The sequence below is a fragment of the Sminthopsis crassicaudata genome, chromosome 4 (assembly GCF_048593235.1).
Source record: "Sminthopsis crassicaudata isolate SCR6 chromosome 4, ASM4859323v1, whole genome shotgun sequence".
NCBI classification, from domain to species: Eukaryota; Metazoa; Chordata; class Mammalia; order Dasyuromorphia; family Dasyuridae; genus Sminthopsis; species Sminthopsis crassicaudata.
The window spans coordinates 102,019,679-102,047,133 of record NC_133620.1 but is presented as its reverse complement, the minus strand read 5'-3'; the positions used below and the strand labels follow the sequence as shown (position 1 = coordinate 102,047,133).

The following is a 27,455-nucleotide window of genomic DNA, read 5'->3' as shown; positions in this document are numbered from 1 at the left end:
ACCATACTAGGGAAGGAGGAGAGTACAAACAACTGAGGGCTTCAGAAAGGACCTCTTGAAGAAGATGATACTGGAAAGGAGCTAGAGCAGAAGGGAGGAGTAAGAACTTTTCTGGCATGGGCAATAACAAAGGTACAGATGAATTAGACCCAGTGGGCCTCAAACTTTCAAATAGGGGGCCAGTTCACTGTCCCTCACACTGTTGGAGGGCAGGACTATAGTACAAACAAAACTCACACTCTGTCTCCGCCCCCTCAGTCCATTGAACACAATCTGGAGGACCTCATAAACATCCTCAGTGGGTTTGAGAACCCCTGAATTAGAGAGTCAGAGCAAAATCATTGGGGCAGTGTTAGGGTTCTGACAAAGTGGTAACAGGGTTATTAGCATGGTACTTAGCTGTTCTCTAGTTTAGAGTTCACACTTTCCCCCCTTTACAAGTTCACACCTCCCCCCCCCTTTAAGAGTTCACACCTTTCAAAGAGCCTATAAAAGGACAAGCCCACTGGAAGCTCCAGGAGATTCAGAGCAGGATTCAGTGGGGAGATTCACTGGACCAGGAAACCCACAATCCCACCCTCTTGGAGTCTGATCTATTCCGACTTGTACTTTGGGGCTGGCTGGACACACTGGGAGGACATTGAGAGGCTGAAGCTGGCTAGAGGCTGGAGGACAAATCTTTGGATTCGGACACACTCCAAGCGAGCTCTTGGGAACCAAGGACAGAGAAAGGCCTCTAGTAAAGCTCACAGGGCCCAGGAAAAGATTCAGGACTTTGAAAGACAAAATCAAAGATCTGGACTTTCACTCCTGCTTGCAGGAAAGTGGGCAGACTCTTGTTTGCCATTAGCCTGAAGACCCGGTGAGCCTTAGAAGCTAGTTGCTGAAGCAAGTAGAGATCATTTCATCACACTGCATTCATGGAAAACAGACTCCAATTGGATAGTGGTTTGGCACCCCAAAACATTGCTTCTGTGCATCTGCAGGCCTCGGTGCTAAAAGAACTACAGCCACGGACAGTATCCCACATCACAGAAGTGGAGGAGTTTCACATCAAAGCAGAAATGTTGGAGCCTTTGAGAGACAGGGATGACCAAAAGATTCAAAAGGAGGAGTATCGTCGGAAGAAAGGCAATGCTTGTCAGCAAGAAGCCACCAATGCATGGGGAAAAGGAGCTGGATTGGATGAATACCATCACTTCCATCTTTCAAGCTGCCTGGAGTGTTTGGGACTAGAAAGCAGCACCACTGAAGCTGTCAGATTGGCATCTGCAGAAGACCTTGCAGATCTTCCTCATGGTTTCAGCAGCAGCCGCCAAGAAGGCAGTGTTAAGCCAACTTGCCAACCTGGACGAAGGAGAAGAGTCAATATTCCCGAGAAGCCACCGAACATTTTACTCTTTGTGGGCTCTGACTCTCAGAAAGGACAGCAGAGATTCCAGCAGCTCCATTCCCTTCTGAAGGATTGTATTGACACTGATTGTTATGTCATCTCCCAGCTGAAGGAGAAAAATGTGCTCAGCCATCCATGGCTGCATCACTGTTTATTGTTGATCATTGCCACAGAAGAGCCTATTTCTGAAGCAGTTTCCCAAAAGTTCATCTTGTACCTGTCCCAAGGTGGGAAGGTTTTGGGGCTATCTTCCTCCTTCACGTTTGGTGGCCTACAGCTGAAAAGCAAAGAGGAACTGAAGAAGAGCATCCAGACATTGGTTTTTTCCAAGGCTTATGACAGTGAAATGAAACTGAATGTAGTGACAAGTGGGATCCTATTTGAAGAAGGCCCTGGACAGCTGCCTACCCATCCTGGACAGCTAGAGGGTTACTTAGAAAACGTGCATCGAGACAGGATGATTGTTCACCTGCCTTGTGGAACAAACGGAGGAGAAGCAATTCTCTGTCAGGTGCACTTGGAAATGTCTCCCAGCACTTTGATAGAAGCTCCAGCTGCCTTTAATTTGCTGAAATCAAGCCATTTCACCCGATTGGAAGTCCTGAAGGAGATCCTGAGGGTCCTTGGCCTAAGGTGTGAATTAAAGAAAATTCCTCCCCTGACTCCTCTCTATTTGCTCACAGCTGATGAGGAAGTCCGAACTTCTTTTATGCAGTGGCTGGCAAGAAATGTGGGACCCGAAGGAGTAATGCAATTCAGCAAGCTGACCCTTCAGTTTGTTTCATCCCATCCACCAGAATTGGAAGTGACCCCATCTCATATGCCAGTTATCACTGCCACAGAGGATTTTGCCCCAGAACATTTTCACCTGGAGCTCTATCAAAAACATTTGCACACAAAGCAACTGGGAAAGATCATTCTGTTTGCTGAAGTGACTTCATCCACAATGGATCTTCTGGACGGCTTGATGGTTGAGGTGCCACCACACCTGGGTTTAGTAGCGATTGCAGCCCAGCAAACTCAAGGAAAAGGTCGTGATGGCAATGTCTGGCTTAGTCCTGTGGGATGTTCTCTTTCCACCTTACACCTCCACATCCCCCTAGATTCTCATCTGGGTCAGAGAATCCCATTTGTTCAACACTTGATGTCTTTGGCAGTGGTGGAGGCAGTTCGATCCATTCCTGACTATCAGGACATCAATTTAAGAGTCAAGTGGCCCAATGATATCTACTACAGTGATCAAATGAAGCTTGGGGGAGTGTTGGTCAACTCAACGCTTATGGGATCAACTTGTCATATTCTTATTGGCTGTGGAGTTAATGTGAATAACAGTCACCCTACTCTTTGCCTCAATGATCTCATCATAGAATATAATAAGAAACACAACCAAAACCTCAGTCTGTTACGTGTGGATTATCTGGTGGCAAGAACAATAACTGTGCTGGAGAGCCTACTGGATGCCTTTCAGGACAAAGGACCTAATGCCATTCTTCCTCTCTATTACAAATACTGGATACACAGCGGTCAGCAAGTCCGTCTGGGAAACGACGAGGGCCCACTGGTATGGATTGTTGGGATTGACGATTCTGGCTTCCTTCAAGTCCATCGAGAAGGAGGGGATGTTATGACTGTGCATCCAGACGGCAACTCTTTGGACATGCTGAAAAACCTCATCATCCCCAAGAATTAATTCAACTGTCCTGAGCAAGAGAGCAGAGTGGGCCATATCGAAGTGAGTTTCATTTCAGGCAAAAGTGCATAGCCACTTGCAAATACATTCCTGCTTTATTTCTTAGCTCTTTCCTACCATTCATCAGAAAGTTCTGTTTGGGATTGGGGAGGCTTGAGGTTTTTTTCCCTTAATGATTTTTCTCATGCCTTTTAGTTACTTTTTGTTTACTAGGGATTTCTCTCTTTTTCAGAAGAGTCGCCTGCCTTTCCCTTCTTAGACGGAACTTGGTGTATGTTGATACCTGGAGCTCTTTTATGCCAACAAGACAGGGAAATTTAGGTGTTTCACAATAGTCAACCCCTCATTATAGCTCCCTTTGAAAAGGGAAAAAATATCAGCCCCCCTTCTTGAGTCATTGCTCAGTTATGTGGGATGGTAATATCCTTTTGACTCAACCAAGGAGATATTTTGAAAACAAACAAACAAACAAACAAATAAATAAATAAAAGCCACACAAAATACAGAAAAAAACCTTTGTTTTTATTTCTTTATTAAGAGAAGAATTATAAATAATCTTTCAGAGATGGTGCTTTCCTTATTTGCATTTGTTATACTTAAGTGGCTAAAGAAATTTAATATATGTGAGTAGAGGTCAAAGATATAGTGGAAAATCACTACTTTATAGTAAATGTCTTGGCCAATGTAGTTCATATATTGAAATTTACTACAAAAGTTGAATGAATATCATATAGTTCAACAACAATGCTATATGATGATCAATTCTCATGGACGTGGCCATCTTCAAAATGAGATGAACCAAATAAGTCCCATTAGAGCAGTAATGAACTGAACCAGCTACATCCAGCGAAAGAACTCTGGGAGATGACTACGAGTCACTACACAGAATTCCCGATCCCTCTATTTCTGTCCGCCTGCATTTTGGGTATCCTTCACAGGCTAATTGTACACTGTTTCAAATTCCGATTCTTCTTGGACAGCAAAACAACTCTTTGGACATGGAGACATATATCGTGTTTAACTTATACTTGAATTTCACATATGTAACATGTATTGGTCAACCTGACATCTGGGGGAGGGAGTGGGGAGAAGGAGGGGAAAGTTGGAACAAAAGGTTCGGCAATTGTCAATGCTGCAAAATCACCCCTGCATATATGTGTTCAATAAAAAGTATTATTAAAAAAAAGGAGTAACTGTTTCATTTTCGTGTTTGTTGTCATATTCTCAATGCCCACAACATTATCTGAAACTTAGTAATGAGTCACAAATAATTGTTCATTTCATTCACCCATCAAGAAAGCATTTATTAAGAATCTACTGGCACAGTGTTTAACCCCTGTGTTAAGTGCTTGAGATAGAAGCCCCCAAATCATACAATTTCTGCCTTTAAATCAACAAGCATTTATTAAGCCCCTACCATGTGGCAGGCACTATGCAAAGCACTAGGGATACAAACAGAAGCAAAAAGATAGTCCCTCTCCTCAAAAAGCTTACCCAATTCTGAGGGGGGAAAGAGAACACAAACTTGGAACTGAAAAAGGAAAGGAAAGACAGGGTAGTCATAGGCAGAGAATTCAAAATGCAGCTTGGGAAGAATGGTTGATCTGAGATCCTTTCTCTAAATGGACTCAGAGAATGGCCCAATTCCATCTCCATAAGAGAACTAAGGACTAATGTTCACAGAGAAGCAAAGAAAAGACACATAGAAGATTAAAGCACCATACTAGGGAAGGAGGAGAGTACAAACAACTGAGGGCTTTAGAAAGGACCTCTTGAAGAAGATGATACTGGAAAGGAGCTAGAGCAGAAGGGAGGAGTAAGAACTTTTCTGGCATGGGCAATAACAAAGGTACAGATGAATTAGACCCAGTGGGCCTCAAACTTTCAAATAGGGGGCCAGTTCACTGTCCCTCACACTGTTGGAGGGCAGGACTATAGTACAAACAAAAACTCACACTCTGTCTCCGCCCCCTCAGTCCATTGAACACAATCTGGAGGACCTCATAAACATCCTCAGTGGGTTTGAGAACCCCTGAATTAGAGAGTCAGAGCAAAATCATTGGGGCAGTGTTAGGGTTCTGACAAAGTGGTAACAGGGTTATTAGCATGGTACTTAGCTGTTCTCTAGTTTAGAGTTCACACTTTCCCCCCTTTACAAGTTCACACCTCCCCCCCCTTTAAGAGTTCACACCTTTCAAAGAGCCTATAAAAGGACAAGCCCACTGGAAGCTCCAGGAGATTCAGAGCAGGATTCAGTGGGGAGATTCACTGGACCAGGAAACCCACAATCCCACCCTCTTGGAGTCTGATCTATTCCGACTTGTACTTTGGGGCTGGCTGGACACACTGGGAGGACATTGAGAGGCTGAAGCTGGCCAGAGGCTGGAGGACAAATCTTTGGATTCGGACACACTCCAAGCGAGCTCTTGGGAACCAAGGACAGAGAAAGGCCTCTAGTAAAGCTCACAGGGCCCAGGAAAAGATTCAGGACTTTGAAAGACAAAATCAAAGATCTGGACTTTCACTCCTGCTTGCAGGAAAGTGGGCAGACTCTTGTTTGCCATTAGCCTGAAGACCCGGTGAGCCTTAGAAGCTAGTTGCTGAAGCAAGTAGAGATCATTTCATCACACTGCATTCATGGAAAACAGACTCCAATTGGATAGTGGTTTGGCACCCCAAAACATTGCTTCTGTGCCTCTGCAGGCCTCGGTGCTAAAAGAACTACAGCCACGGACAGTATCCCACATCACAGAAGTGGAGGAGTTTCACATCAAAGCAGAAATGTTGGAGCCTTTGAGAGACAGGGATGACCAAAAGATTCAAAAGGAGGAGTATCGTCGGAAGAAAGGCTATGCTTGTCAGCAAGAAGCCACCAATGCATGGGGAAAAGGAGCTGGATTGGATGAATACCATCACTTCCATCTTTCAAGCTGCCTGGAGTGTTTGGGACTAGAAAGCAGCACCACTGAAGCTGTCAGATTGGCATCTGCAGAAGACCTTGCAGATCTTCCTCATGGTTTCAGCAGCAGCCGCCAAGAAGGCAGTGTTAAGCCAACTTGCCAACCTGGACGAAGGAGAAGAGTCAATATTCCCGAGAAGCCACCGAACATTTTACTCTTTGTGGGCTCTGACTCTCAGAAAGGACAGCAGAGATTCCAGCAGCTCCATTCCCTTCTGAAGGATTGTATTGACACTGATTGTTATGTCATCTCCCAGCTGAAGGAGAAAAATGTGCTCAGCCATCCATGGCTGCATCACTGTTTATTGTTGATCATTGCCACAGAAGAGCCTATTTCTGAAGCAGTTTCCCAAAAGTTCATCTTGTACCTGTCCCAAGGTGGGAAGGTTTTGGGGCTATCTTCCTCCTTCACGTTTGGTGGCCTACAGCTGAAAAGCAAAGAGGAACTGAAGAAGAGCATCCAGACATTGGTTTTTTCCAAGGCTGATGACAGTGAAATGAAACTGAATGTAGTGACAAGTGGGATCCTATTTGAAGAAGGCCCTGGACAGCTGCCTACCCATCCTGGACAGCTAGAGGGTTACTTAGAAAACGTGCATCGAGACAGGATGATTGTTCACCTGCCTTGTGGAACAAACGGAGGAGAAGCAATTCTCTGTCAGGTGCACTTGGAAATGTCTCCCAGCACTTTGATAGAAGCTCCAGCTGCCTTTAATTTGCTGAAATCAAGCCATTTCACCCGATTGGAAGTCCTGAAGGAGATCCTGAGGGTCCTTGGCCTAAGGTGTGAATTAAAGAAAATTCCTCCCCTGACTCCTCTCTATTTGCTCACAGCTGATGAGGAAGTCCGAACTTCTTTTATGCAGTGGCTGGCAAGAAATGTGGGACCCGAAGGAGTAATGCAATTCAGCAAGCTGACCCTTCAGTTTGTTTCATCCCATCCACCAGAATTGGAAGTGACCCCATCTCATATGCCAGTTATCACTGCCACAGAGGATTTTGCCCCAGAACATTTTCACCTGGAGCTCTATCAAAAACATTTGCACACAAAGCAACTGGGAAAGATCATTCTGTTTGCTGAAGTGACTTCATCCACAATGGATCTTCTGGACGGCTTGATGGTTGAGGTGCCACCACACCTGGGTTTAGTAGCGATTGCAGCCCAGCAAACTCAAGGAAAAGGTCGTGATGGCAATGTCTGGCTTAGTCCTGTGGGATGTTCTCTTTCCACCTTACACCTCCACATCCCCCTAGATTCTCATCTGGGTCAGAGAATCCCATTTGTTCAACACTTGATGTCTTTGGCAGTGGTGGAGGCAGTTCGATCCATTCCTGACTATCAGGACATCAATTTAAGAGTCAAGTGGCCCAATGATATCTACTACAGTGATCAAATGAAGCTTGGGGGAGTGTTGGTCAACTCAACGCTTATGGGATCAACTTGTCATATTCTTATTGGCTGTGGAGTTAATGTGAATAACAGTCACCCTACTCTTTGCCTCAATGATCTCATCATAGAATATAATAAGAAACACAACCAAAACCTCAGTCTGTTACGTGTGGATTATCTGGTGGCAAGAACAATAACTGTGCTGGAGAGCCTACTGGATGCCTTTCAGGACAAAGGACCTAATGCCATTCTTCCTCTCTATTACAAATACTGGATACACAGCGGTCAGCAAGTCCGTCTGGGAAACGACGAGGGCCCACTGGTATGGATTGTTGGGATTGACGATTCTGGCTTCCTTCAAGTCCATCGAGAAGGAGGGGATGTTATGACTGTGCATCCAGACGGCAACTCTTTGGACATGCTGAAAAACCTCATCATCCCCAAGAATTAATTCAACTGTCCTGAGCAAGAGAGCAGAGTGGGCCATATCGAAGTGAGTTTCATTTCAGGCAAAAGTGCATAGCCACTTGCAAATACATTCCTGCTTTATTTCTTAGCTCTTTCCTACCATTCATCAGAAAGTTCTGTTTGGGATTGGGGAGGCTTGAGGTTTTTTTCCCTTAATGATTTTTCTCATGCCTTTTAGTTACTTTTTGTTTACTAGGGATTTCTCTCTTTTTCAGAAGAGTCGCCTGCCTTTCCCTTCTTAGACGGAACTTGGTGTATGTTGATACCTGGAGCTCTTTTATGCCAACAAGACAGGGAAATTTAGGTGTTTCACAATAGTCAACCCCTCATTATAGCTCCCTTTGAAAAGGGAAAAAATATCAGCCCCCCTTCTTGAGTCATTGCTCAGTTATGTGGGATGGTAATATCCTTTTGACTCAACCAAGGAGATATTTTGAAAACAAACAAACAAACAAACAAATAAATAAATAAAAGCCACACAAAATACAGAAAAAAACCTTTGTTTTTATTTCTTTATTAAGAGAAGAATTATAAATAATCTTTCAGAGATGGTGCTTTCCTTATTTGCATTTGTTATACTTAAGTGGCTAAAGAAATTTAATATATGTGAGTAGAGGTCAAAGATATAGTGGAAAATCACTACTTTATAGTAAATGTCTTGGCCAATGTAGTTCATATATTGAAATTTACTACAAAAGTTGAATGAATATCATATAGTTCAACAACAATGCTATATGATGATCAATTCTCATGGACGTGGCCATCTTCAAAATGAGATGAACCAAATCAGTCCCATTAGAGCAGTAATGAACTGAACCAGCTACATCCAGCGAAAGAACTCTGGGAGATGACTACGAGTCACTACACAGAATTCCCGATCCCTCTATTTCTGTCCGCCTGCATTTTGGGTATCCTTCACAGGCTAATTGTACACTGTTTCAAATTCCGATTCTTCTTGGACAGCAAAACAACTCTTTGGACATGGAGACATATATCGTGTTTAACTTATACTTGAATTTCACATATGTAACATGTATTGGTCAACCTGACATCTGGGGGAGGGAGTGGGGAGAAGGAGGGGAAAGTTGGAACAAAAGGTTGGGCAATTGTCAATGCTGCAAAATCACCCCTGCATATATGTGTTCAATAAAAAGTATTATTAAAAAAAAGGAGTAACTGTTTCATTTTCGTGTTTGTTGTCATATTCTCAATGCCCACAACATTATCTGAAACATAGTAATGAGTCACAAATGATTGTTCATTTCATTCACCCATCAAGAAAGCATTTATTAAGAATCTACTGGCACAGTGTTTAACCCCTGTGTTAAGTGCTTGGGATAGAAGCCCCCAAATCATACAATTTCTGCCTTTAAATCAACAAGCATTTATTAAGCCCCTACCATGTGGCAGGCACTATGCAAAGCACTAGGGATACAAACAGAAGCAAAAAGATAGTCCCTCTCCTCAAAAAGCTTACCCAATTCTGAGGGGGGAAAGAGAACACAAACTTGGAACTGAAAAAGGAAAGGAAATACAGGGTAGTCATAGGCAGAGAATTCAAAATGCAGCTTGGGAAGAATGGTTGATCTGAGATCCTTTCTCTAAATGGACTCAGAGAATGGCCCAATTCCATCTCCATAAGAGAACTAAGGACTAATGTTCACAGAGAAGCAAAGAAAAGACACATAGAAGATTAAAGCACCATACTAGGGAAGGAGGAGAGTACAAACAACTGAGGGCTTCAGAAAGGACCTCTTGAAGAAGATGATACTGGAAAGGAGCTAGAGCAGAAGGGAGGAGTAAGAACTTTTCTGGCATGGGCAATAACAAAGGTACAGATGAATTAGACCCAGTGGGCCTCAAACTTTCAAATAGGGGGCCAGTTCACTGTCCCTCACACTGTTGGAGGGCAGGACTATAGTACAAACAAAAACTCACACTCTGTCTCCGCCCCCTCAGTCCATTGAACACAATCTGGAGGACCTCATAAACATCCTCAGTGGGTTTGAGAACCCCTGAATTAGAGAGTCAGAGCAAAATCATTGGGGCAGTGTTAGGGTTCTGACAAAGTGGTAACAGGGTTATTAGCATGGTACTTAGCTGTTCTCTAGTTTAGAGTTCACACTTTCCCCCCTTTACAAGTTCACACCTCCCCCCCCTTTAAGAGTTCACACCTTTCAAAGAGCCTATAAAAGGACAAGCCCACTGGAAGCTCCAGGAGATTCAGAGCAGGATTCAGTGGGGAGATTCACTGGACCAGGAAACCCACAATCCCACCCTCTTGGAGTCTGATCTATTCCGACTTGTACTTTGGGGCTGGCTGGACACACTGGGAGGACATTGACAGGCTGAAGCTGGCTAGAGGCTGGAGGACAAATCTTTGGATTCGGACACACTCCAAGCGAGCTCTTGGGAACCAAGGACAGAGAAAGGCCTCTAGTAAAGCTCACAGGGCCCAGGAAAAGATTCAGGACTTTGAAAGACAAAATCAAAGATCTGGACTTTCACTCCTGCTTGCAGGAAAGTGGGCAGACTCTTGTTTGCCATTAGCCTGAAGACCCGGTGAGCCTTAGAAGCTAGTTGCTGAAGCAAGTAGAGATCATTTCATCACACTGCATTCATGGAAAACAGACTCCAATTGGATAGTGGTTTGGCACCCCAAAACATTGCTTCTGTGCATCTGCAGGCCTCGGTGCTAAAAGAACTACAGCCACGGACAGTATCCCACATCACAGAAGTGGAGGAGTTTCACATCAAAGCAGAAATGTTGGAGCCTTTGAGAGACAGGGATGACCAAAAGATTCAAAAGGAGGAGTATCGTCGGAAGAAAGGCAATGCTTGTCAGCAAGAAGCCACCAATGCATGGGGAAAAGGAGCTGGATTGGATGAATACCATCACTTCCATCTTTCAAGCTGCCTGGAGTGTTTGGGACTAGAAAGCAGCACCACTGAAGCTGTCAGATTGGCATCTGCAGAAGACCTTGCAGATCTTCCTCATGGTTTCAGCAGCAGCCAAGAAGGCAGTGTTAAGCCAACTTGCCAACCTGGACGAAGGAGAAGAGTCAATATTCCCGAGAAGCCACCGAACATTTTACTCTTTGTGGGCTCTGACTCTCAGAAAGGACAGCAGAGATTCCAGCAGCTCCATTCCCTTCTGAAGGATTGTATTGACACTGATTGTTATGTCATCTCCCAGCTGAAGGAGAAAAATGTGCTCAGCCATCCATGGCTGCATCACTGTTTATTGTTGATCATTGCCACAGAAGAGCCTATTTCTGAAGCAGTTTCCCAAAAGTTCATCTTGTACCTGTCCCAAGGTGGGAAGGTTTGGGGGCTATCTTCCTCCTTCACGTTTGGTGGCCTACAGCTGAAAAGCAAAGAGGAACTGAAGAAGAGCATCCAGACATTGGTTTTTTCCAAGGCTGATGACAGTGAAATGAAACTGAATGTAGTGACAAGTGGGATCCTATTTGAAGAAGGCCCTGGACAGCTGCCTACCCATCCTGGACAGCTAGAGGGTTACTTAGAAAACGTGCATCGAGACAGGATGATTGTTCACCTGCCTTGTGGAACAAACGGAGGAGAAGCAATTCTCTGTCAGGTGCACTTGGAAATGTCTCCCAGCACTTTGATAGAAGCTCCAGCTGCCTTTAATTTGCTGAAATCAAGCCATTTCACCCGATTGGAAGTCCTGAAGGAGATCCTGAGGGTCCTTGGCCTAAGGTGTGAATTAAAGAAAATTCCTCCCCTGACTCCTCTCTATTTGCTCACAGCTGATGAGGAAGTCCGAACTTCTTTTATGCAGTGGCTGGCAAGAAATGTGGGACCCGAAGGAGTAATGCAATTCAGCAAGCTGACCCTTCAGTTTGTTTCATCCCATCCACCAGAATTGGAAGTGACCCCATCTCATATGCCAGTTATCACTGCCACAGAGGATTTTGCCCCAGAACATTTTCACCTGGAGCTCTATCAAAAACATTTGCACACAAAGCAACTGGGAAAGATCATTCTGTTTGCTGAAGTGACTTCATCCACAATGGATCTTCTGGACGGCTTGATGGTTGAGGTGCCACCACACCTGGGTTTAGTAGCGATTGCAGCCCAGCAAACTCAAGGAAAAGGTCGTGATGGCAATGTCTGGCTTAGTCCTGTGGGATGTTCTCTTTCCACCTTACACCTCCACATCCCCCTAGATTCTCATCTGGGTCAGAGAATCCCATTTGTTCAACACTTGATGTCTTTGGCAGTGGTGGAGGCAGTTCGATCCATTCCTGACTATCAGGACATCAATTTAAGAGTCAAGTGGCCCAATGATATCTACTACAGTGATCAAATGAAGCTTGGGGGAGTGTTGGTCAACTCAACGCTTATGGGATCAACTTGTCATATTCTTATTGGCTGTGGAGTTAATGTGAATAACAGTCACCCTACTCTTTGCCTCAATGATCTCATCATAGAATATAATAAGAAACACAACCAAAACCTCAGTCTGTTACGTGTGGATTATCTGGTGGCAAGAACAATAACTGTGCTGGAGAGCCTACTGGATGCCTTTCAGGACAAAGGACCTAATGCCATTCTTCCTCTCTATTACAAATACTGGATACACAGCGGTCAGCAAGTCCGTCTGGGAAACGACGAGGTCCCACTGGTATGGATTGTTGGGATTGACGATTCTGGCTTCCTTCAAGTCCATCGAGAAGGAGGGGATGTTATGACTGTGCATCCAGACGGCAACTCTTTGGACATGCTGAAAAACCTCATCATCCCCAAGAATTAATTCAACTGTCCTGAGCAAGAGAGCAGAGTGGGCCATATCGAAGTGAGTTTCATTTCAGGCAAAAGTGCATAGCCACTTGCAAATACATTCCTGCTTTATTTCTTAGCTCTTTCCTACCATTCATCAGAAAGTTCTGTTTGGGATTGGGGAGGCTTGAGGTTTTTTTCCCTTAATGATTTTTCTCATGCCTTTTAGTTACTTTTTGTTTACTAGGGATTTCTCTCTTTTTCAGAAGAGTCGCCTGCCTTTCCCTTCTTAGACGGAACTTGGTGTATGTTGATACCTGGAGCTCTTTTATGCCAACAAGACAGGGAAATTTAGGTGTTTCACAATAGTCAACCCCTCATTATAGCTCCCTTTGAAAAGGGAAAAAATATCAGCCCCCCTTCTTGAGTCATTGCTCAGTTATGTGGGATGGTAATATCCTTTTGACTCAACCAAGGAGATATTTTGAAAACAAACAAACAAACAAACAAATAAATAAATAAAAGCCACACAAAATACAGAAAAAAACCTTTGTTTTTATTTCTTTATTAAGAGAAGAATTATAAATAATCTTTCAGAGATGGTGCTTTCCTTATTTGCATTTGTTATACTTAAGTGGCTAAAGAAATTTAATATATGTGAGTAGAGGTCAAAGATATAGTGGAAAATCACTACTTTATAGTAAATGTCTTGGCCAATGTAGTTCATATATTGAAATTTACTACAAAAGTTGAATGAATATCATATAGTTCAACAACAATGCTATATGATGATCAATTCTCATGGACGTGGCCATCTTCAAAATGAGATGAACCAAATCAGTCCCATTAGAGCAGTAATGAACTGAACCAGCTACATCCAGCGAAAGAACTCTGGGAGATGACTACGAGTCACTACACAGAATTCCCGATCCCTCTATTTCTGTCCGCCTGCATTTTGGGTATCCTTCACAGGCTAATTGTACACTGTTTCAAATTCCAATTCTTCTTGGACAGCAAAACAACTCTTTGGACATGGAGACATATATCGTGTTTAACTTATACTTGAATTTCACATATGTAACATGTATTGGTCAACCTGACATCTGGGGGAGGGAGTGGGGAGAAGGAGGGGAAAGTTGGAACAAAAGGTTCGGCAATTGTCAATGCTGCAAAATCACCCCTGCATATATGTGTTCAATAAAAAGTATTATTAAAAAAAAGGAGTAACTGTTTCATTTTCGTGTTTGTTGTCATATTCTCAATGCCCACAACATTATCTGAAACATAGTAATGAGTCACAAATGATTGTGCATTTCATTCACCCATCAAGAAAGCATTTATTAAGAATCTACTGGCATAGTGTTTAACCCCTGTGTTAAGTGCTTGGGATAGAAGCCCCCAAATCATACAATTTCTGCCTTTAAATCAACAAGCATTTATTAAGCCCCTACCATGTGGCAGGCACTATGCAAAGCACTAGGGATACAAACAGAAGCAAAAAGATAGTCCCTCTCCTCAAAAAGCTTACCCAATTCTGAGGGGGGAAAGAGAACACAAACTTGGAACTGAAAAAGGAAAGGAAAGACAGGGTAGTCATAGGCAGAGAATTCAAAATGCAGCTTGGGAAGAATGGTTGATCTGAGATCCTTTCTCTAAATGGACTCAGAGAAGGGCCCAATTCCATCTCCATAAGAGAACTAAGGACTAATGTTCACAGAGAAGCAAAGAAAAGACACATAGAAGATTAAAGCACCATACTAGGGAAGGAGGAGAGTACAAACAACTGAGGGCTTCAGAAAGGACCTCTTGAAGAAGATGATACTGGAAAGGAGCTAGAGCAGAAGGGAGGAGTAAGAACTTTTCTGGCATGGGCAATAACAAAGGTACAGATGAATTAGACCCAGTGGGCCTCAAACTTTCAAATAGGGGGCCAGTTCACTGTCCCTCACACTGTTGGAGGGCAGGACTATAGTACAAACAAAACTCACACTCTGTCTCCGCCCCCTCAGTCCATTGAACACAATCTGGAGGACCTCATAAACATCCTCAGTGGGTTTGAGAACCCCTGAATTAGAGAGTCAGAGCAAAATCATTGGGGCAGTGTTAGGGTTCTGACAAAGTGGTAACAGGGTTATTAGCATGGTACTTAGCTGTTCTCTAGTTTAGAGTTCACACTTTCCCCCCTTTACAAGTTCACACCTCCCCCCCCTTTAAGAGTTCACACCTTTCAAAGAGCCTATAAAAGGACAAGCCCACTGGAAGCTCCAGGAGATTCAGAGCAGGATTCAGTGGGGAGATTCACTGGACCAGGAAACCCACAATCCCACCCTCTTGGAGTCTGATCTATTCCGACTTGTACTTTGGGGCTGGCTGGACACACTGGGAGGACATTGACAGGCTGAAGCTGGCTAGAGGCTGGAGGACAAATCTTTGGATTCGGACACACTCCAAGCGAGCTCTTGGGAACCAAGGACAGAGAAAGGCCTCTAGTAAAGCTCACAGGGCCCAGGAAAAGATTCAGGACTTTGAAAGACAAAATCAAAGATCTGGACTTTCACTCCTGCTTGCAGGAAAGTGGGCAGACTCTTGTTTGCCATTAGCCTGAAGACCCGGTGAGCCTTAGAAGCTAGTTGCTGAAGCAAGTAGAGATCATTTCATCACACTGCATTCATGGAAAACAGACTCCAATTGGATAGTGGTTTGGCACCCCAAAACATTGCTTCTGTGCATCTGCAGGCCTCGGTGCTAAAAGAACTACAGCCACGGACAGTATCCCACATCACAGAAGTGGAGGAGTTTCACATCAAAGCAGAAATGTTGGAGCCTTTGAGAGACAGGGATGACCAAAAGATTCAAAAGGAGGAGTATCGTCGGAAGAAAGGCAATGCTTGTCAGCAAGAAGCCACCAATGCATGGGGAAAAGGAGCTGGATTGGATGAATACCATCACTTCCATCTTTCAAGCTGCCTGGAGTGTTTGGGACTAGAAAGCAGCACCACTGAAGCTGTCAGATTGGCATCTGCAGAAGACCTTGCAGATCTTCCTCATGGTTTCAGCAGCAGCCAAGAAGGCAGTGTTAAGCCAACTTGCCAACCTGGACGAAGGAGAAGAGTCAATATTCCCGAGAAGCCACCGAACATTTTACTCTTTGTGGGCTCTGACTCTCAGAAAGGACAGCAGAGATTCCAGCAGCTCCATTCCCTTCTGAAGGATTGTATTGACACTGATTGTTATGTCATCTCCCAGCTGAAGGAGAAAAATGTGCTCAGCCATCCATGGCTGCATCACTGTTTATTGTTGATCATTGCCACAGAAGAGCCTATTTCTGAAGCAGTTTCCCAAAAGTTCATCTTGTACCTGTCCCAAGGTGGGAAGGTTTTGGGGCTATCTTCCTCCTTCACGTTTGGTGGCCTACAGCTGAAAAGCAAAGAGGAACTGAAGAAGAGCATCCAGACATTGGTTTTTTCCAAGGCTGATGACAGTGAAATGAAACTGAATGTAGTGACAAGTGGGATCCTATTTGAAGAAGGCCCTGGACAGCTGCCTACCCATCCTGGACAGCTAGAGGGTTACTTAGAAAACGTGCATCGAGACAGGATGATTGTTCACCTGCCTTGTGGAACAAACGGAGGAGAAGCAATTCTCTGTCAGGTGCACTTGGAAATGTCTCCCAGCACTTTGATAGAAGCTCCAGCTGCCTTTAATTTGCTGAAATCAAGCCATTTCACCCGATTGGAAGTCCTGAAGGAGATCCTGAGGGTCCTTGGCCTAAGGTGTGAATTAAAGAAAATTCCTCCCCTGACTCCTCTCTATTTGCTCACAGCTGATGAGGAAGTCCGAACTTCTTTTATGCAGTGGCTGGCAAGAAATGTGGGACCCGAAGGAGTAATGCAATTCAGCAAGCTGACCCTTCAGTTTGTTTCATCCCATCCACCAGAATTGGAAGTGACCCCATCTCATATGCCAGTTATCACTGCCACAGAGGATTTTGCCCCAGAACATTTTCACCTGGAGCTCTATCAAAAACATTTGCACACAAAGCAACTGGGAAAGATCATTCTGTTTGCTGAAGTGACTTCATCCACAATGGATCTTCTGGACGGCTTGATGGTTGAGGTGCCACCACACCTGGGTTTAGTAGCGATTGCAGCCCAGCAAACTCAAGGAAAAGGTCGTGATGGCAATGTCTGGCTTAGTCCTGTGGGATGTTCTCTTTCCACCTTACACCTCCACATCCCCCTAGATTCTCATCTGGGTCAGAGAATCCCATTTGTTCAACACTTGATGTCTTTGGCAGTGGTGGAGGCAGTTCGATCCATTCCTGACTATCAGGACATCAATTTAAGAGTCAAGTGGCCCAATGATATCTACTACAGTGATCAAATGAAGCTTGGGGGAGTGTTGGTCAACTCAACGCTTATGGGATCAACTTGTCATATTCTTATTGGCTGTGGAGTTAATGTGAATAACAGTCACCCTACTCTTTGCCTCAATGATCTCATCATAGAATATAATAAGAAACACAACCAAAACCTCAGTCTGTTACGTGTGGATTATCTGGTGGCAAGAACAATAACTGTGCTGGAGAGCCTACTGGATGCCTTTCAGGACAAAGGACCTAATGCCATTCTTCCTCTCTATTACAAATACTGGATACACAGCGGTCAGCAAGTCCGTCTGGGAAACGACGAGGGCCCACTGGTATGGATTGTTGGGATTGACGATTCTGGCTTCCTTCAAGTCCATCGAGAAGGAGGGGATGTTATGACTGTGCATCCAGACGGCAACTCTTTGGACATGCTGAAAAACCTCATCATCCCCAAGAATTAATTCAACTGTCCTGAGCAAGAGAGCAGAGTGGGCCATATCGAAGTGAGTTTCATTTCAGGCAAAAGTGCATAGCCACTTGCAAATACATTCCTGCTTTATTTCTTAGCTCTTTCCTACCATTCATCAGAAAGTTCTGTTTGGGATTGGGGAGGCTTGAGGTTTTTTTCCCTTAATGATTTTTCTCATGCCTTTTAGTTACTTTTTGTTTACTAGGGATTTCTCTCTTTTTCAGAAGAGTCGCCTGCCTTTCCCTTCTTAGACGGAACTTGGTGTATGTTGATACCTGGAGCTCTTTTATGCCAACAAGACAGGGAAATTTAGGTGTTTCACAATAGTCAACCCCTCATTATAGCTCCCTTTGAAAAGGGAAAAAATATCAGCCCCCCTTCTTGAGTCATTGCTCAGTTATGTGGGATGGTAATATCCTTTTGACTCAACCAAGGAGATATTTTGAAAACAAACAAACAAACAAACAAATAAATAAATAAAAGCCACACAAAATACAGAAAAAAACCTTTGTTTTTATTTCTTTATTAAGAGAAGAATTATAAATAATCTTTCAGAGATGGTGCTTTCCTTATTTGCATTTGTTATACTTAAGTGGCTAAAGAAATTTAATATATGTGAGTAGAGGTCAAAGATATAGTGGAAAATCACTACTTTATAGTAAATGTCTTGGCCAATGTAGTTCATATATTGAAATTTACTACAAAAGTTGAATGAATATCATATAGTTCAACAACAATGCTATATGATGATCAATTCTCATGGACGTGGCCATCTTCAAAATGAGATGAACCAAATAAGTCCCATTAGAGCAGTAATGAACTGAACCAGCTACATCCAGCGAAAGAACTCTGGGAGATGACTACGAGTCACTACACAGAATTCCCGATCCCTCTATTTCTGTCCGCCTGCATTTTGGGTATCCTTCACAGGCTAATTGTACACTGTTTCAAATTCCGATTCTTCTTGGACAGCAAAACAACTCTTTGGACATGGAGACATATATCGTGTTTAACTTATACTTGAATTTCACATATGTAACATGTATTGGTCAACCTGACATCTGGGGGAGGGAGTGGGGAGAAGGAGGGGAAAGTTGGAACAAAAGGTTCGGCAATTGTCAATGCTGCAAAATCACCCCTGCATATATGTGTTCAATAAAAAGTATTATTAAAAAAAAGGAGTAACTGTTTCATTTTCGTGTTTGTTGTCATATTCTCAATGCCCACAACATTATCTGAAACATAGTAATGAGTCACAAATGATTGTGCATTTCATTCACCCATCAAGAAAGCATTTATTAAGAATCTACTGGCACAGTGTTTAACCCCTGTGTTAAGTGCTTGGGATAGAAGCCCCCAAATCATACAATTTCTGCCTTTAAATCAACAAGCATTTATTAAGCCCCTACCATGTGGCAGGCACTATGCAAAGCACTAGGGATACAAACAGAAGCAAAAAGATAGTCCCTCTCCTCAAAAAGCTTACCCAATTCTGAAGGGGGAAAGAGAACACAACCTTGGAACTGAAAAAGGAAAGGAAAGACAGGGTAGTCATAGGCAGAGAATTCAAAATGCAGCTTGGGAAGAATGGTTGATCTGAGATCCTTTCTCTAAATGGACTCAGAGAATGGCCCAATTCCATCTCCATAAGAGAACTAAGGACTAATGTTCACAGAGAAGCAAAGAAAAGACACATAGAAGATTAAAGCACCATACTAGGGAAGGAGGAGAGTACAAACAACTGAGGGCTTCAGAAAGGACCTCTTGAAGAAGATGATACTGGAAAGGAGCTAGAGCAGAAGGGAGGAGTAAGAACTTTTCTGGCATGGGCAATAACAAAGGTACAGATGAATTAGACCCAGTGGGCCTCAAACTTTCAAATAGGGGGCCAGTTCACTGTCCCTCACACTGTTGGAGGGCAGGACTATAGTACAAACAAAAACTCACACTCTGTCTCCGCCCCCTCAGTCCATTGAACACAATCTGGAGGACCTCATAAACATCCTCAGTGGGTTTGAGAACCCCTGAATTAGAGAGTCAGAGCAAAATCATTGGGGCAGTGTTAGGGTTCTGACAAAGTGGTAACAGGGTTATTAGCATGGTACTTAGCTGTTCTCTAGTTTAGAGTTCACACTTTCCCCCCTTTACAAGTTCACACCTCCCCCCCCTTTAAGAGTTCACACCTTTCAAAGAGCCTATAAAAGGACAAGCCCACTGGAAGCTCCAGGAGATTCAGAGCAGGATTCAGTGGGGAGATTCACTGGACCAGGAAACCCACAATCCCACCCTCTTGGAGTCTGATCTATTCCGACTTGTACTTTGGGGCTGGCTGGACACACTGGGAGGACATTGAGAGGCTGAAGCTGGCTAGAGGCTGGAGGACAAATCTTTGGATTCGGACACACTCCAAGCGAGCTCTTGGGAACCAAGGACAGAGAAAGGCCTCTAGTAAAGCTCACAGGGCCCAGGAAAAGATTCAGGACTTTGAAAGACAAAATCAAAGATCTGGACTTTCACTCCTGCTTGCAGGAAAGTGGGCAGACTCTTGTTTGCCATTAGCCTGAAGACCCGGTGAGCCTTAGAAGCTAGTTGCTGAAGCAAGTAGAGATCATTTCATCACACTGCATTCATGGAAAACAGACTCCAATTGGATAGTGGTTTGGCACCCCAAAACATTGCTTCTGTGCCTCTGCAGGCCTCGGTGCTAAAAGAACTACAGCCACGGACAGTATCCCACATCACAGAAGTGGAGGAGTTTCACATCAAAGCAGAAATGTTGGAGCCTTTGAGAGACAGGGATGACCAAAAGATTCAAAAGGAGGAGTATCGTCGGAAGAAAGGCAATGCTTGTCAGCAAGAAGCCACCAATGCATGGGGAAAAGGAGCTGGATTGGATGAATACCATCACTTCCATCTTTCAAGCTGCCTGGAGTGTTTGGGACTAGAAAGCAGCACCACTGAAGCTGTCAGATTGGCATCTGCAGAAGACCTTGCAGATCTTCCTCATGGTTTCAGCAGCAGCCGCCAAGAAGGCAGTGTTAAGCCAACTTGCCAACCTGGACGAAGGAGAAGAGTCAATATTCCCGAGAAGCCACCGAACATTTTACTCTTTGTGGGCTCTGACTCTCAGAAAGGACAGCAGAGATTCCAGCAGCTCCATTCCCTTCTGAAGGATTGTATTGACACTGATTGTTATGTCATCTCCCAGCTGAAGGAGAAAAATGTGCTCAGCCATCCATGGCTGCATCACTGTTTATTGTTGATCATTGCCACAGAAGAGCCTATTTCTGAAGCAGTTTCCCAAAAGTTCATCTTGTACCTGTCCCAAGGTGGGAAGGTTTGGGGGCTATCTTCCTCCTTCACGTTTGGTGGCCTACAGCTGAAAAGCAAAGAGGAACTGAAGAAGAGCATCCAGACATTGGTTTTTTCCAAGGCTGATGACAGTGAAATGAAACTGAATGTAGTGACAAGTGGGATCCTATTTGAAGAAGGCCCTGGACAGCTGCCTACCCATCCTGGACAGCTAGAGGGTTACTTAGAAAACGTGCATCGAGACAGGATGATTGTTCACCTGCCTTGTGGAACAAACGGAGGAGAAGCAATTCTCTGTCAGGTGCACTTGGAAATGTCTCCCAGCACTTTGATAGAAGCTCCAGCTGCCTTTAATTTGCTGAAATCAAGCCATTTCACCCGATTGGAAGTCCTGAAGGAGATCCTGAGGGTCCTTGGCCTAAGGTGTGAATTAAAGAAAATTCCTCCCCTGACTCCTCTCTATTTGCTCACAGCTGATGAGGAAGTCCGAACTTCTTTTATGCAGTGGCTGGCAAGAAATGTGGGACCCGAAGGAGTAATGCAATTCAGCAAGCTGACCCTTCAGTTTGTTTCATCCCATCCACCAGAATTGGAAGTGACCCCATCTCATATGCCAGTTATCACTGCCACAGAGGATTTTGCCCCAGAACATTTTCACCTGGAGCTCTATCAAAAACATTTGCACACAAAGCAACTGGGAAAGATCATTCTGTTTGCTGAAGTGACTTCATCCACAATGGATCTTCTGGACGGCTTGATGGTTGAGGTGCCACCACACCTGGGTTTAGTAGCGATTGCAGCCCAGCAAACTCAAGGAAAAGGTCGTGATGGCAATGTCTGGCTTAGTCCTGTGGGATGTTCTCTTTCCACCTTACACCTCCACATCCCCCTAGATTCTCATCTGGGTCAGAGAATCCCATTTGTTCAACACTTGATGTCTTTGGCAGTGGTGGAGGCAGTTCGATCCATTCCTGACTATCAGGACATCAATTTAAGAGTCAAGTGGCCCAATGATATCTACTACAGTGATCAAATGAAGCTTGGGGGAGTGTTGGTCAACTCAACGCTTATGGGATCAACTTGTCATATTCTTATTGGCTGTGGAGTTAATGTGAATAACAGTCACCCTACTCTTTGCCTCAATGATCTCATCATAGAATATAATAAGAAACACAACCAAAACCTCAGTCTGTTACGTGTGGATTATCTGGTGGCAAGAACAATAACTGTGCTGGAGAGCCTACTGGATGCCTTTCAGGACAAAGGACCTAATGCCATTCTTCCTCTCTATTACAAATACTGGATACACAGCGGTCAGCAAGTCCGTCTGGGAAACGACGAGGTCCCACTGGTATGGATTGTTGGGATTGACGATTCTGGCTTCCTTCAAGTCCATCGAGAAGGAGGGGATGTTATGACTGTGCATCCAGACGGCAACTCTTTGGACATGCTGAAAAACCTCATCATCCCCAAGAATTAATTCAACTGTCCTGAGCAAGAGAGCAGAGTGGGCCATATCGAAGTGAGTTTCATTTCAGGCAAAAGTGCATAGCCACTTGCAAATACATTCCTGCTTTATTTCTTAGCTCTTTCCTACCATTCATCAGAAAGTTCTGTTTGGGATTGGGGAGGCTTGAGGTTTTTTTCCCTTAATGATTTTTCTCATGCCTTTTAGTTACTTTTTGTTTACTAGGGATTTCTCTCTTTTTCAGAAGAGTCGCCTGCCTTTCCCTTCTTAGACGGAACTTGGTGTATGTTGATACCTGGAGCTCTTTTATGCCAACAAGACAGGGAAATTTAGGTGTTTCACAATAGTCAACCCCTCATTATAGCTCCCTTTGAAAAGGGAAAAAATATCAGCCCCCCTTCTTGAGTCATTGCTCAGTTATGTGGGATGGTAATATCCTTTTGACTCAACCAAGGAGATATTTTGAAAACAAACAAACAAAGAAACAAATAAATAAATAAAAGCCACACAAAATACAGAAAAAAACCTTTGTTTTTATTTCTTTATTAAGAGAAGAATTATAAATAATCTTTCAGAGATGGTGCTTTCCTTATTTGCATTTGTTATACTTAAGTGGCTAAAGAAATTTAATATATGTGAGTAGAGGTCAAAGATATAGTGGAAAATCACTACTTTATAGTAAATGTCTTGGCCAATGTAGTTCATATATTGAAATTTACTACAAAAGTTGAATGAATATCATATAGTTCAACAACAATGCTATATGATGATCAATTCTCATGGACGTGGCCATCTTCAAAATGAGATGAACCAAATAAGTCCCATTAGAGCAGTAATGAACTGAACCAGCTACATCCAGCGAAAGAACTCTGGGAGATGACTACGAGTCACTACACAGAATTCCCGATCCCTCTATTTCTGTCCGCCTGCATTTTGGGTATCCTTCACAGGCTAATTGTACACTGTTTCAAATTCCGATTCTTCTTGGACAGCAAAACAACTCTTTGGACATGGAGACATATATCGTGTTTAACTTATACTTGAATTTCACATATGTAACATGTATTGGTCAACCTGACATCTGGGGGAGGGAGTGGGGAGAAGGAGGGGAAAGTTGGAACAAAAGGTTCGGCAATTGTCAATGCTGCAAAATCACCCCTGCATATATGTGTTCAATAAAAAGTATTATTAAAAAAAAGGAGTAACTGTTTCATTTTCGTGTTTGTTGTCATATTCTCAATGCCCACAACATTATCTGAAACATAGTAATGAGTCACAAATGATTGTGCATTTCATTCACCCATCAAGAAAGCATTTATTAAGAATCTACTGGCACAGTGTTTAACCCCTGTGTTAAGTGCTTGGGATAGAAGCCCCCAAATCATACAATTTCTGCCTTTAAATCAACAAGCATTTATTAAGCCCCTACCATGTGGCAGGCACTATGCAAAGCACTAGGGATACAAACAGAAGCAAAAAGATAGTCCCCTCTCCTCAAAAAGCTTACCCAATTCTGAGGGGGGGGAAAGAGAACACAAACTTGGAACTGAAAAAGGAAAGGAAAGACAGGGTAGTCATAGGCAGAGAATTCAAAATGCAGCTTGGGAAGAATGGTTGATCTGAGATCCTTTCTCTAAATGGACTCAGAGAATGGGCCCAATTCCATCTCCATAAGAGAACTAAGGACTAATGTTCACAGAGAAGCAAAGAAAAGACACATAGAAGATTAAAGCACCATACTAGGGAAGGAGGAGAGTACAAACAACTGAGGGCTTCAGAAAGGACCTCTTGAAGAAGATGATACTGGAAAGGAGCTAGAGCAGAAGGGAGGAGTAAGAACTTTTCTGGCATGGGCAATAACAAAGGTACAGATGAATTAGACCCAGTGGGCCTCAAACTTTCAAATAGGGGGCCAGTTCACTGTCCCTCACACTGTTGGAGGGCAGGACTATAGTACAAACAAAAACTCACACTCTGTCTCCGCCCCCTCAGTCCATTGAACACAATCTGGAGGACCTCATAAACATCCTCAGTGGGTTTGAGAACCCCTGAATTAGAGAGTCAGAGCAAAATCATTGGGGCAGTGTTAGGGTTCTGACAAAGTGGTAACAGGGTTATTAGCATGGTACTTAGCTGTTCTCTAGTTTAGAGTTCACACTTTCCCCCCTTTACAAGTTCACACCTCCCCCCCCTTTAAGAGTTCACACCTTTCAAAGAGCCTATAAAAGGACAAGCCCACTGGAAGCTCCAGGAGATTCAGAGCAGGATTCAGTGGGGAGATTCACTGGACCAGGAAACCCACAATCCCACCCTCTTGGAGTCTGATCTATTCCGACTTGTACTTTGGGGCTGGCTGGACACACTGGGAGGACATTGACAGGCTGAAGCTGGCTAGAGGCTGGAGGACAAATCTTTGGATTCGGACACACTCCAAGCGAGCTCTTGGGAACCAAGGACAGAGAAAGGCCTCTAGTAAAGCTCACAGGGCCCAGGAAAAGATTCAGGACTTTGAAAGACAAAATCAAAGATCTGGACTTTCACTCCTGCTTGCAGGAAAGTGGGCAGACTCTTGTTTGCCATTAGCCTGAAGACCCGGTGAGCCTTAGAAGCTAGTTGCTGAAGCAAGTAGAGATCATTTCATCACACTGCATTCATGGAAAACAGACTCCAATTGGATAGTGGTTTGGCACCCCAAAACATTGCTTCTGTGCATCTGCAGGCCTCGGTGCTAAAAGAACTACAGCCACGGACAGTATCCCACATCACAGAAGTGGAGGAGTTTCACATCAAAGCAGAAATGTTGGAGCCTTTGAGAGACAGGGATGACCAAAAGATTCAAAAGGAGGAGTATCGTCGGAAGAAAGGCAATGCTTGTCAGCAAGAAGCCACCAATGCATGGGGAAAAGGAGCTGGATTGGATGAATACCATCACTTCCATCTTTCAAGCTGCCTGGAGTGTTTGGGACTAGAAAGCAGCACCACTGAAGCTGTCAGATTGGCATCTGCAGAAGACCTTGCAGATCTTCCTCATGGTTTCAGCAGCAGCCGCCAAGAAGGCAGCGTTAAGCCAACTTGCCAACCTGGACGAAGGAGAAGAGTCAATATTCCCGAGAAGCCACCGAACATTTTACTCTTTGTGGGCTCTGACTCTCAGAAAGGACAGCAGAGATTCCAGCAGCTCCATTCCCTTCTGAAGGATTGTATTGACACTGATTGTTATGTCATCTCCCAGCTGAAGGAGAAAAATGTGCTCAGCCATCCATGGCTGCATCACTGTTTATTGTTGATCATTGCCACAGAAGAGCCTATTTCTGAAGCAGTTTCCCAAAAGTTCATCTTGTACCTGTCCCAAGGTGGGAAGGTTTTGGGGCTATCTTCCTCCTTCACGTTTGGTGGCCTACAGCTGAAAAGCAAAGAGGAACTGAAGAAGAGCATCCAGACATTGGTTTTTTCCAAGGCTGATGACAGTGAAATGAAACTGAATGTAGTGACAAGTGGGATCCTATTTGAAGAAGGCCCTGGACAGCTGCCTACCCATCCTGGACAGCTAGAGGGTTACTTAGAAAACGTGCATCGAGACAGGATGATTGTTCACCTGCCTTGTGGAACAAACGGAGGAGAAGCAATTCTCTGTCAGGTGCACTTGGAAATGTCTCCCAGCACTTTGATAGAAGCTCCAGCTGCCTTTAATTTGCTGAAATCAAGCCATTTCACCCGATTGGAAGTCCTGAAGGAGATCCTGAGGGTCCTTGGCCTAAGGTGTGAATTAAAGAAAATTCCTCCCCTGACTCCTCTCTATTTGCTCACAGCTGATGAGGAAGTCCGAACTTCTTTTATGCAGTGGCTGGCAAGAAATGTGGGACCCGAAGGAGTAATGCAATTCAGCAAGCTGACCCTTCAGTTTGTTTCATCCCATCCACCAGAATTGGAAGTGACCCCATCTCATATGCCAGTTATCACTGCCACAGAGGATTTTGCCCCAGAACATTTTCACCTGGAGCTCTATCAAAAACATTTGCACACAAAGCAACTGGGAAAGATCATTCTGTTTGCTGAAGTGACTTCATCCACAATGGATCTTCTGGACGGCTTGATGGTTGAGGTGCCACCACACCTGGGTTTAGTAGCGATTGCAGCCCAGCAAACTCAAGGAAAAGGTCGTGATGGCAATGTCTGGCTTAGTCCTGTGGGATGTTCTCTTTCCACCTTACACCTCCACATCCCCCTAGATTCTCATCTGGGTCAGAGAATCCCATTTGTTCAACACTTGATGTCTTTGGCAGTGGTGGAGGCAGTTCGATCCATTCCTGACTATCAGGACATCAATTTAAGAGTCAAGTGGCCCAATGATATCTACTACAGTGATCAAATGAAGCTTGGGGGAGTGTTGGTCAACTCAACGCTTATGGGATCAACTTGTCATATTCTTATTGGCTGTGGAGTTAATGTGAATAACAGTCACCCTACTCTTTGCCTCAATGATCTCATCATAGAATATAATAAGAAACACAACCAAAACCTCAGTCTGTTACGTGTGGATTATCTGGTGGCAAGAACAATAACTGTGCTGGAGAGCCTACTGGATGCCTTTCAGGACAAAGGACCTAATGCCATTCTTCCTCTCTATTACAAATACTGGATACACAGCGGTCAGCAAGTCCGTCTGGGAAACGACGAGGGCCCACTGGTATGGATTGTTGGGATTGACGATTCTGGCTTCCTTCAAGTCCATCGAGAAGGAGGGGATGTTATGACTGTGCATCCAGACGGCAACTCTTTGGACATGCTGAAAAACCTCATCATCCCCAAGAATTAATTCAACTGTCCTGAGCAAGAGAGCAGAGTGGGCCATATCGAAGTGAGTTTCATTTCAGGCAAAAGTGCATAGCCACTTGCAAATACATTCCTGCTTTATTTCTTAGCTCTTTCCTACCATTCATCAGAAAGTTCTGTTTGGGATTGGGGAGGCTTGAGGTTTTTTTCCCTTAATGATTTTTCTCATGCCTTTTAGTTACTTTTTGTTTACTAGGGATTTCTCTCTTTTTCAGAAGAGTCGCCTGCCTTTCCCTTCTTAGACGGAACTTGGTGTATGTTGATACCTGGAGCTCTTTTATGCCAACAAGACAGGGAAATTTAGGTGTTTCACAATAGTCAACCCCTCATTATAGCTCCCTTTGAAAAGGGAAAAAAT

At 43.9% G+C, this 27,455-nt stretch overlaps 2 pseudogenes; both read left to right on the top strand.

The window, feature by feature from the left end:
• Window positions 1-15,301: 15,301 nt before the first annotated feature.
• On the top strand, window positions 15,302-17,476 carry LOC141541054 (biotin--protein ligase pseudogene; annotated as a pseudogene).
• A 7,426-nt stretch (window positions 17,477-24,902) lies between these two features.
• On the top strand, window positions 24,903-27,080 carry LOC141540632 (biotin--protein ligase pseudogene; annotated as a pseudogene).
• The last annotated feature ends 375 nt before the right edge of the window (window positions 27,081-27,455 follow it).